Source organism: Danio rerio, chromosome 21 (genome assembly GCF_052040795.2).
Source record: "Danio rerio strain M-AB ecotype USA chromosome 21, GRCz13ab, whole genome shotgun sequence".
Classification (NCBI taxonomy): domain Eukaryota; kingdom Metazoa; phylum Chordata; class Actinopteri; order Cypriniformes; family Danionidae; genus Danio; species Danio rerio.
This window is the reverse complement of record NC_141041.1, coordinates 22,757,501-22,770,000: the sequence shown is the minus strand read 5'-3', so window position 1 is coordinate 22,770,000 and position 12,500 is coordinate 22,757,501. Positions and strand designations below refer to the sequence as shown.

The window sequence follows — 12,500 nt, the reverse complement described above, 5'->3', positions numbered from 1 at the left end:
TGGAATTTGCATGTTCTCCCCGTGTTCGCGTGGGTTTCCTCTGGTTGCTCTGGTTTCCCACACAAGTCCAAAGACATATACTATAAGTGAATTGGGATTTTCTGTAGTTTATGTGTGTGAATGAGGGTGTATGGGTGTTTCCCAATGATGGGTTAAAGCTGGAAGGGTATGCGCTGTGTAAAACATGTGCTGGATAAGTTGATGGTACATTCCGCTGTGGCAACCCCTGATTAATAAAGGGACTAAGCCGAAAAGAAAATGAATGAACAATAATAACATTCTATACTTAATATAATGTACTTTAATAAAAGTTAAAGAATCAAATTGTTAGTTGATATTTTTCTTTTATCTCTCAGTCACTTGCTTTACCACACATACAGTAGTGATGTTACTTCAGTGTGTTGAAATCAGGCCAGTACATGGGCACTTGCCTGGTGAATTATTCAATCATTACCATGCATCATCAGCATCTTCCTGACCGGCCTTTGAACCTGGACTGACAGTAAAAACCCAACCATCACCAACTCTTAAGCAAGTGACCATACAGTCTTTACTGTGACTGGAAAATATATTAGTAGCTATTTATGCTCATGTGCAACAGTTTTGCCAATGTGATTTATTCAGTCATGTAAGTCTAAAATGAGTTTACTGAAGTGAATAGTTCATTGAAGACTCTTGTTTGTCCAGTCAGTCTATCATTAAGCACATTGCGCTCTGCTTCAGTTCTGTCCAGCTCACCTGTTGGCCTGTCAGAATGAGGCATTTCACGCTACAGCACCTCTTTATGGCTTAACCTTTGATTAGCCGCCTTGGCAGTAATGGATTTTGTCTGGTCAATTATTACTGAGCCCATGAATCAAGTAAAAACTGTAAATGTTCTGTGCTAGCAGGAGGATTAGATATTTTTCTTTTGTTTCCTGGAACTGCATGTCATCAGTGAGAGAGAGAAAAAGACTAGCCACAACTACTGTTTAGAATTTGCCTTTACAGTATACAGAAACTACCACACACTATACATCATATGAGAACTTGTGTGGGCCGAAGAGCTTCAGCTTGATGTTTTGTTTTGTTTTTTTTTTGACAAAGCATGTTGATTTTTCAGTTGTTTTTGTTTGGTTCTTGCAGAAAGAGTCACTTTATTGTTCTGTCACCAAGAGTGTCTCTAGACGTGAGCCCACAGACGTCTCATTTCAGCCAGCCTGGAGGTCTCCGTTTTCCCACAGCCTTCAAAATATAGCTCTAAACTGAGCTTCAGCTCCCCTTTTTTGCTCCACATGGCTTTTCACCTCACTTATCCCTGGGTTATCTTCTATTTAATCTTGGTTTAGGGTCACTAATTAATCCCTGTTAAAGTGGCTTTTCACCATTGTAATTTTTTTAGACTGTTAGCATTGCTTTTTTTTAACCCTAAATTAGCACCACAATTGTATGTCAAAATTAGAAAGCTTTGCAGTGCTCTGGTGCATTGTTAAAGAGAGTTGTTTAACAGTAGACAGACGCTAATATTTTAGTAGTATTTAGCAGCAAAATAAAAAAGGGGAGAAAAAAGGGATCAGACTTTATTTTAAGGTGTCCTTATTATTTAACTTCTGAGTAACATTACATGTGCTTAATATATGGTTAGGGTTAGAATGAGGGTTAGGTTTAGGGTTAGCTACATGTAATTATGCATAATTGATTTGAATTATTACTATAATAAGTACACTTATAAAAATCTTGTCGTTGATCCCAGTTGTAAGAGCAACAAACAATACCTTGACTTCTAGTTGATAATTTGGAAAAGAAGCAGAAGGTGGATTTTTCCCATGAATTATCTGTTGAACTGCATCCCAATCATCACAAATACTGCAGAAGATCTATTGGAACCCACATGGACCAAAGATTCATACAGAAGTCAGCCAAGTTTGGTGAAGAAAGAATCATGGTTTGGGGTTACATTCAGCATGAGGGTGTGCGAGAGATCTACAGAGTGGATGGCAACATCAACAGCCTGAGGTATCAAGACATTTGTCCTGCCCATTACATTACAAACCATAGGAGAGGACAAATTCTTCTTCTCATATTTCAGCCACCACATCAACGTTTCTGGAAGCAAAGAAGGTCAAGCACTGGCCAGCCCAATCACCGGACATGAACATTATTGAGGATGTCTGGGATAAGATGAAGGAGGAGGTATTAAAGATAAATCCAGTGAATCTTGATGAACTCTCGGAGTCCTGGAAGAACATTTTCTTTGCCATTCCAGACGACTTTATTAATAAGTTATTTGAGTCATTGCAGAGATGTATGGATGCAGTCATCCAAGTTCATGGGAGTCAGACACAATATTAAATCTTTTTCAACTGCACCATTACTTTATATTCTTTACTGTACATCATTTCTGTTAAGTTACAAGACTTTTGTCCAAGCAAAGTCAGACCTTACTGTCCTAATTAAATAATTAAAAATCAAGATATGATCATATTTTATTTTAGAAAAAAAAGTGTAATTTAGAGGTGTTTGCTTTTCATATAAACCACTTCTGACAGCAAATGATCAACTAGAAGTCAAGTTATTTTTTGATGTTCCTAAAACTTGGATAGGCAACAAGACTTTTGTCAGGTAGAGTACACAGAACATGTGTAACAAGGACTTTTTATAATGAAGCATTTCCCAAAATACGATTTGCTTTCTATTATAAAATAAATGCTTTCTCTTAAGAAATGTTTTATTCGTTAACAGTTCATAAACTATTGGGATGAAAAAAATAAGACGCAAAGTTTATGGGAAAGCTAAACATTTTTGAGAGCAAACGTGAAATTTTTTACTGGAAAGCAACAGTTTTGTGTGAACAAATGTTTTGCCAATACAAAGTTTCTTTAGGGAACGCAATACATTTTTTAACAGAATGCAAAACACATTGTAATGTACTATTTATTGTCATATTTTTAATATACAATTTGAATCATTCAATATTGCTGTGTACAATTGTAGAAACATTCACACGCTTTGTTTTAGAAAAATTACTGTTGACTGTCAAACAAATGGTCAAGCAATGATGGCAAACGTGTTAACTGCAAGAGAAAAAAACAGTAATTTTGCTTTGGTTTGTTTGATGTGGCTAAAAACAGCTAGAAAACCTTGTCAGGATTGTCACAGATGGACAAACAGTCAAGTAAAACAATCTTTGTCCAATCCTAGTTACTGGCCATATAAATATGCAAATTGCATAGTCAAATGCATTATACCCTCAGAAGACCACATGGATCGGTTGTACTGTAGATGTTTTTATTCAGTCAAAGACCCATTGTTAGTTTGCCACAGGTTGTTAGTGTTTGTGTCAGCAGAAATAACACTGAATATTGGACGTTCCTCTTTCTCCTACAAAGCAAAGAGCTAGTGTAAATATATGAATATAAATAGTTAAGCAAACATAGCTAAAATCATGTTTCTTGGTGATGGATGCAGTTCTCATGAGGATGAGGTCACAGTGGAGGCTCTTGCGTGATACAGCTGTTCACAGAGAAAATTGTATCAGGGAACAGGAGAAATGCAGAACGTCTGTACTTTATATGATTTGTGGACCCTGACGTTTGTCTCAGTTTTTTCCCCCAAACTTTCTATTGTACAACATGACCTGATCTTGTTATCCAGTCGTGAGAGCTAAGGGTATGTTCACACAGGATGAGCTCTGCTCTTCTCTGTTCTTTGATGCTATAGTGTAATCTTAAACATAAAAAATTGCCTTTTTCTCATTTGGTCTGTTAAAAGTTATCAGTTTATTGAACTAGGATGCTCTGAGTTGATTAAAAAGGGGTGATAGTAAAGAAAATGTTCAAATAAGATGTTCTTTGAGTATTAATTTTTTTTTTTGAAGGATGTTCAAAACAGCTATTTCAAGCTGATTTAACTAATTAAATGATTTTTTATTTATTTTTTTGCTATAAATTGTATTTACGCTAGTGCAGCAATAAATAAAACCAGCAAACTTGGATTGTTACAACTGTTTACACAAAAATATTAAGTTGATAAGGAAGAAAAGACCGGATGACCAGAGAAAATTCAACATTGTTACTGCAGAAATAAAAGAAAAATGTAAATAAATTAGAATGGTAAACACTTTTTTTTAACATTATGGTATACCACAACATATGAGAGTAAATAATGCATTTTTGCTTTTTCCGGAAGACATACATTTTAAATAAATGAAAAGAAGGGTTGGATACATGGACAAATAATAAATATATATATCAAACTCATCCTGAAATTTTAAACTGAATTTTAAAATCTTTTAACACCAGATTTGATCATCATAGGCATATGCATTTCTACTAAAAGGTGAAGACCCTACTCAGTGTTTCACACGATTTTATTGGACTGTCCTTTTTTCAATATTTGCAGAAGATTTTTTATTAAGTGAACTCACTTTATGAAGTGAATTATTTAATAATTTTTTTTCAGAAAATTATTTAAAATTTTGCTCATATATTAATGTAAAAGTAATATGTGTGTCTGTTTGAATGGTTTTATTTAATTTATTATATTTGTATTATTTTTAATAGTTATTTCTATAAAGAAAGCCAGTGAAATTGATAGACAATAAATAAAAGATATAGTCGATTTACAGAAGACACACAGTATATTAAATTAGGGCTGCACAATATATCATTTCAGCATCGATATCGCAATGTGATTATTCGCAATGGTAAACTTTGCATATCCTGCGATGTGACTATTGAGAATAATCACATTGCGAGTCTGTATTATCATTTTTTGCATGTGATTTTGAGGCCTGTGACTGTATGAGGATTTTAAAAGCACACAAACTAATAAATAAATTATACTGTTTATAGTGTTAATAATGATTAATTTTTATTCAATTATATTTTTTCATTATTATTACTTAACTGTACTTGTATACTGCTAGACTCTGAACATGATAAAACACTGTTTATTTAAATTGTAACTTTTCCTTATGATCCACATGGCTACAGAATCATCCCAATCAATCTAAAATTAGCAATTATTTCCAAATAGACATATTCGAGTCATCTGGTAAAATTGTTTTCATATCACAGACTAACAAAACAATATATCGCAATGTTAGATTTTTTCTATATCACTAGTTCGTACTATCGAATTACCGGTAATTTTAATCTTTATACTATGCAATTATAATCTGGCATCTGAAGGACTCGCAGACCATAAGAAACAAAATTCTCTGGTCTGATGAGGCCAAATTGAGGCCAAATACGTTTGGAGAAAACCAGGCACCGCTCATTACCAGGCTAATACCATCCCTACAGTGAAGCATGGTGATGGCAGCTTCATGCTGTGAGGATATGTTTCAGCAGCAGGAACTGGAAGACTGTCAGGATAGAGGGAAAAAAGGAATGCAGCAATGTACAAAGACATTCTGAATGAAAACCTGCTTCAGAGTGCTCTTGACCTCAGACTGGGATAACGGTTCATCTTCCAGTAGGACAATGACCCAAAGAACCCCACCAAAATATCAATGGAGTGGCTTCACAACAACTTGGTGAATGTCCTTGAGTGGCCCAGCCAGAGCCCAGACCTAAATCCTATTGAACATCTCCGGAGAGCTCTGAAAATGGCTGTTCACCATCATTTCCTATCCAACCTGATAGAGCTTGAGAGGTACTGAAAAGAGGAATGGGTAAAAAATCGCAAAGACAGGTGTGCCAAGCTTGTGGCATCATATTCAAAAAGACCTGAGGCTGTAATTGCTGACAAAAGTGTATGAACGAAATATTGAGCAAAGGCTGTAAATGGGGTATTGTGTGTAGAATTTTGAGGAAATAAATTAATTTAATCCATTTTGGAATAAGGTTTTAAAAAAAAATATGAAAAAAGTGAAGGGCTATGAATACTTTCCGGATGCACCGTTTAATGCATGTGTGTCTGTACTGCATCACTTTTTAGATATTTAATGCAGACACCAAATTCTCCCAAACCCAACCATATCCAACTAAATCAAGTAAAACTAAAGCTCACTGACTAAATTAATTGGCTTTTTAAATAAAAAAATATAAAAAACACATGCTGAGCAGACCCCCAAGGTTTTCAAATTTGCTGAATTGTTGGCTGTTAGTTTTTATTTGTTACTTTATTTATTTATTTTTTACTGTGCTATCTTTATCAACATCATCTATCTCCAAGTAAAGGCTCTCTGAAAGTTCTCACCAGTGCTGTCAGAAGCGTCACTCTCAGAAGAGACATTCTTATCTGTTTGAGCTGATCCCTGTTCAGCCTCTGCGTGTCTTGGCTCAGCTTTACTTTGGCTGCAGGCTGCATGCAGATCAGTAGCGGGACAGCTGGGTTTGTGCTGATGGATGACGCTGCTGCTGCGCTGGAGACAGCAGGGACTCTGCGAGAGATAAGCAGCGCTGGGACTTTGACACATGGCGCTTATGCCGGAATGAAAGCAAAAGAGAAAAAAAGTCCATATAACTCTTGACATTTAGATCTGATTACACCCAGAAGCCAAGATTGAGAAAATGCATTTTCTTCAAGAACTATTAAAAAAAAAGAAAAGGATTTGACCATTTTCATCAGATTTTACTGATCTTTCTCCATGTTTATTTCCATTTTATGTTGTGATTTGGTTTTGGCGGCTTACAATTCACCCAAAGCGACCTTGAATTCATCCTTGGTTTGATGATGTGGCAGCATTTAAAGTATTAAAGCAGTTTAAACGTCAAGGTCTTGGCTTAAAATCAAGACGATTGGAAAATGTTCCAGGAAAACAAACGAATCTGACCTTCAACTGTGCATTTAATACGTGAGAGGATAGAAAACTGCATGAGAACAATACAATCTCGCTCACCCTCTGATGCAAAGTCCAAAATGTTGGCCCTTATTTGGTCTCTTTGGACATCCAGGTGGATTGTATGAGAGTTTCCAGGCCCGTCTGCGTCTCTTCCTGCTCTCCACAAATGTACTCGCCATATCCTCTCTCTAGATTACGTCTCCTGCTTTTAATCCTCTATATCAGTCATAACTTTTAATGGGAAATACTAATGTGAGTCCGTACAGACTTAATGAGTCATAAAACACTGTTGTAGACTGTTCAATCTCCTTCCGATTGTTTTTTGTTTTACATGGGAAGGGCCAGGGACACATTAGAAAGACTGATAGTCCATTGAAAATCAATTATACAAAACAATGTACTAATGGTTGGAGATTAATGTCCATAGGAAGTGGAAAAACAAAGGCAAAGTCGATCCCTTGAGGAATGGGGAGCTTATGGACGCGTATATGAGGAAAGGTCACAGTTCAGGCATTTTCCCTGAAGGGCTTTTAACTAAGAGGTGTGAATGAACTCTGTATTTCAAGAGCTCGTTCTCATTGGTTGTCAATGCAGAGGTTTTAAAACTTGCAGCAAGGATTTGAGATTCCTTGTTTGTTCTCTAATGGCTATCTTTATGCCCTCAGTTGATGACCTTTGGGACTCACATGCCAGTATCTAAATCTAGGGAGCGAGGAAAGGTGTCTCTCTATTTATTAGGCATTTTGGGAATTCAAGGTCAGGGTAGGGTGACCCTCAGGACCTCCCAATGCTCAAAGCTACTAAGCAGAAGCTTAATAGACCTTAGTCCATCGGGGTACAGACTATTAATCAAATCGTCTATATTTTTGTAGCACTTTCACAATGTAGATTGTGTCAAATCACCTTAATTTAGATAAAGAATAAAAAAACCATAACAATATTTCAGATTGTGGAATATATTCAGCATATCAGACAGACAGAGTAGAAGTAGAATGTTGGTGAAGTTCTAGTTCAATTAAAACGGTTTAGTTTCATACAAATAATACTGAAGAGCAGCTCTACTGGCTCCAATAAAGAATGCTAGAGACAACAATGACAATGGAACCAAAACTCCATCAATTGACAGAAGTGGAGAATCAACTTTCAGAGAAACCAGGCTCCATTTCAGAGAGGCAGAGTTGCAGACTAAATTATTATAGATATCTCAATTACACCACGTCAAATCTTATCAATATCGAAAAAGAAATAGAAGGGGTTCAGTGGGAGAATAAACCACTTTAGATTGAACTGAGAGATGATGGATGAGGAAAAAGTAGGGACCAGGAAGCCATCTCTAATCATGCCAATGGAACTTCAGTAGAAAGTCCTTGAGGTCCAAAGTAATATTATAAGTACATTTCAGTTGAAATGGTGTCTCAAAATGCAAACATTTACAGATTTCCATAGTTGCTTTAGGTAATATCTGATATATTATTTATATGAAATACATGCAATTAAATAATTTGATTGAATAATTTGGATTGGGCAATTAATCGAAAAGTAATCAAAATTGACATTAAGAACCTCTAATTCATCAAAATTTTCCAGGTCAATTTTATCGATTACTTTCCCCACCGCGTGTGGAGTCACGTAACCCTGCTCTGTTAAGGCTGATTTATACTTCTCCGTCGAACGCGCAGATATGGTCTAGCGCAGCCTTCATGCGGTCGCACCTCTCAAAAAATGTAAAAACACGTCGCACGTTTGCATTACATTGACGATGATTGGAAGCTGCACCAGATATGCCTTAAGACGGCATATTTTCTATTACAACAAAGTCATTTACATTGAAAATTAGAATTAATTTTTTTAAGTTAATTTTGTTTCAAAAAGTGCAAGTTATTTGTTAGTTTTAGGCAACATGTGTTTTAATTTCAGTTGTTTGACGTTGTTGTTTAATAAATAATCATAGATAGCAGATAATGAGTGTTTTTCTTTAATTGTTTTGAAATCAAGTAATGCACCCTTCATTCAAAACTCTCTCACTTGTAATATGTGAGCATAATTACTATACAAAACCTGTCAGTTAACTATAAGGACAAAAAATAAATAAATAAATAAACAAAACAAATATTTATTCATTAATCGTAATCAAGTACATTGTTCAATTAGTTGAGATTTTGATTTTAGGCCAAATCGCCCTGCCCTAATTTAAATTAAACTTCACTCTTAGGTACAGAAGCTGTCACTGAAGTGGTTCCATATTCATATATCCACAAGGATCCAAGGGTCCATATCGGACCCTTTAGGTACTAAAATATGGCTTTAAGCTACTAACACGAGGGACGTTCTACGGAAACGTACTTGATCTGTCCCTAAAATAAAAACATAAATACAGAGAATAAAAAGTATTTGATCCCAAAAATGTCTAAAATAGACTGATGGTTGTTTTGAAAGGAATGCATCAATCAATTTCTTCTCTGATTTTTGTTCTTTATTAAAAACACTTTAAACTGTACAAACTCTATCATTGTTCTTGTCCTCAGCCTAATTGAACCTACAACTTTAATAGTTCTGTTATGCTAAAAACTATTATTTAAAAAAAACAAATACTTCAGAAATAGCAAGTTTAAATTGTTATCATTCACATCAATTGATTTAAAAACATGAAATTATAATTAAATTCTACAAATAAATACTACAAATATATAATACAAATACAGTTACAATTGTCCCCATGTTTCGTTCAGTCCTGTCACATTTGCATTAAATTAAACATAAAATGTATGCAATACACCTTTAAGTCTATGACATGATTTGATAGAGAAGCTGACAGTGATCAAGGATGTGTTCTGTTATTGAATTGTATGATTTTATGCTTGTTTTCATATGATTTTTTTGAGGTAGACAAGCTTAAAGGTCAGACTCTGTCACATTTTTATAAGTGAAAATGTACGTTTCTGGTAGAATGTCCCATGAATCATTTAGGTACTGACATGTACAAATAAATTACAGTGTATCTTTTGAAAGGATGCCACCCCATTAACAGCTTTATTTCTGAGTGTGTGTTTGTGGAAATGATGGTGTTTACTCCAAGGTTTTAGACTACCTTAACAGTGGGTACATTAACAAATAAAAATGTGATTTAGGCTTTGTGCACTTTAGCCATTCATGTGACAATAACATGAATCCAAGCTTGCTTTAGGTGAAATGTAAACATATCACCATTTACATCACTGAGTTGATGTCAGGGCAAACTTTTACTTTAGAGCTAGACGCCGATGTATGTATGAGGATTTGTGAATGTTTTCAGAGGCTGAAGTAGAGCTGTATATTTAGGCTCGATAGGGCTTGTGGAAATAAGTTCATCAGCAGGTCAACCATGAGCTTATCCCATCAAATCTGTGCACAGGACATATATTTAATTCATCTGTATAATGCTGGTTTACTTGTGGTCAGTGTCAGATCATAAATAATTATGCAAGCTTATTTTAGCAGTAGATGCACTGGAGACCAGCAGTATGTAGTTATATATCAAAATAAATATCTTATAGAAGTTTACCACATCAAGGGCATTTACTGTACAGTACAGGCGTGTTATTTTGATCATATAGAATCACAGCAGTAATTCAAAACAGAGTCATTTGTTTCCATTTCTCTCTTTATTATTTGAAGGTTTAAAATGAGCTCCAGTTGTATTTATGTATATCTCTAATATACACCTCCACCCACATGTGTATCCACACAAAGTTCCTGTAGTCAGGCCTTACTGTGGCCTGCTGGTGTTTGGTTTAGAGGTCCAGAGAGCATGAGAAAGTATGTCTCCGTGTGACAGAAAGGGCTTGAGGACACGGTAGCCATTTTGAGTTGCTGCTGATTGAGTCAAAAGTGACACCTTGCATGGGAAGACTGGAAAACTCTCAAATTTCCATTTTTGTTGTATGTTCAGTATGAAAAATATGGATGTGAAACAGACTGTTGGGTTCCCAGAACTAAAAGAAGGTGTGGTTGTTATTGTGCCTCAGACTAAACACATTTCATGCTTTAGACTAGTCTTGACCAGCATTTCCTCTAGTGACTGACAAGAAGGCAAACAGAGACTCCAAAAAGTATTACACTGTTTTACCATTCTTGTGAAATGTTTAGCCTGAAAATAGTGCCTAAAGAGTATATTTCTACAAAACATGCCGTTTGGTTTTGTAATTTTTGTAATGTAGTCACATTCATAGGTCAAAAGGTGATACGTCCATTTTGGTTTCCACACCATTTTTTTTACATACACTACCTGACAAAAGTCTTGTATTGTTATAGAAACAACAAAAAATAACTTGAATTCTAGTTGATCATTTGGTATCAGAAGTGGCTTATATGAAAGGCAAAGGCCTATAGATTACGCTTATTTTACCAAAATAAAATATGATCATGTCTTAATTTTTAATTAGAACAGTAAGGTCTGACTTTGCTTAGGCGAAAGTCTTGTCACTTAATAATAATTAAGTGATTCTACACTACAGTATAGAATATAAAGTCATGGTGCAGTGGAAAAAGAATTAATATTGCGTATGACTCCCATGAGCTTGGAGAACTGCATCCCGACATCTCTGCAATGACTCAAATAACTAAAGTAAAGTAAATAAGTAAAGTTATCTGGAATTTCAAAGAAAGCATTTTTGCAGGACTCCCAGACCCAGAGTTCAGCACTTTGGATTCATCTTCACTGCCTCCTCCCTCATTTTACCCCAGATATACTCAATAATGTTCATGTCTGGTAAATGGGCTGGCAAATCCTGGAGCACCTTGACCTTTTTTGCTTTCAGGAACTTTGATGTGGAGGCTGAAGTATGAGAAGGAGTGCTATCCTGCTGAAAAATTTGCCCTCTCTTGTGATTTGTAATGTAATGGGCAGCACAGATACCTCAGGTTATTATGATGCCATCCACTCTGATGATCTCTCGCAAAACACCGAACTAAATGTAACCCCAAGCCGTGATTTTTTTTTCAACAAACTTGACTGATTTCTGTGAGAATCTTCAGTCCATGTGGGTTGCAATAGGTCTTCTGTAGTATTTGTGTTGATTGGGATGCAGTTTAACAGATGATTCATCAGAAAAATCTACCTTCTGCCACTTCTTCAAAAAAAGTCAAGTTATTATTTGTTGCTCTTACAACTGGGATCAACGACAAGACTTTTGTGTAGAAGTCACATCTTAATAACATCAATATATGGGTGAAATTTTATTGTAATTTAAATAAACAGGTTTATTGGTGTAAAAATGATGCAGCATTTATTCTGAGCATTTACGCCAAATTGTATTGTATATTTATTTCACATTTTTTTTATTTAATTTTAATTAAAAGCATCTTGCTAACATGTTGCTATGGGTAAAACCTAGTGTTTTAAATTTTTGAATTTTTGCTTAGTATTTTGGTGCTGATCAGTGAAATTTAATTAAATAGAGTTGTAACCCTTTATTTTGACGGTCCATTTGAGTATTAGTAGACTGTCTACTTAAAATCTGCTGATAATGCTCCTTCAACAGACATTTAACTGTCTATAAGAAACTTTACAAGTACATGTTAACACACTAATCCTAACCCCAACCTAACAGTCTACTTATAATCTAATGAGAATTAGTTGGCATGTTGCTTAAATTCAACAAAATGAACCATCAAAATAAAGTGACCAAGAGAGTTTTTAAATATTTAATTTACCAATTATAACCAATATTTATTATAAAATACCTCAAATTAC

The 12,500-nt window shown here is 35.1% G+C and overlaps 1 protein-coding gene across 1 annotated transcript in view; it reads left to right on the top strand.

Annotated features, from left to right (window-relative positions):
• nectin3b (nectin cell adhesion molecule 3b) overlaps positions 1–12,500 on the top strand; it is a 108,559-nt gene that overhangs the window by 90,052 nt on the left and 6,007 nt on the right. The window lies entirely within an intron of this gene.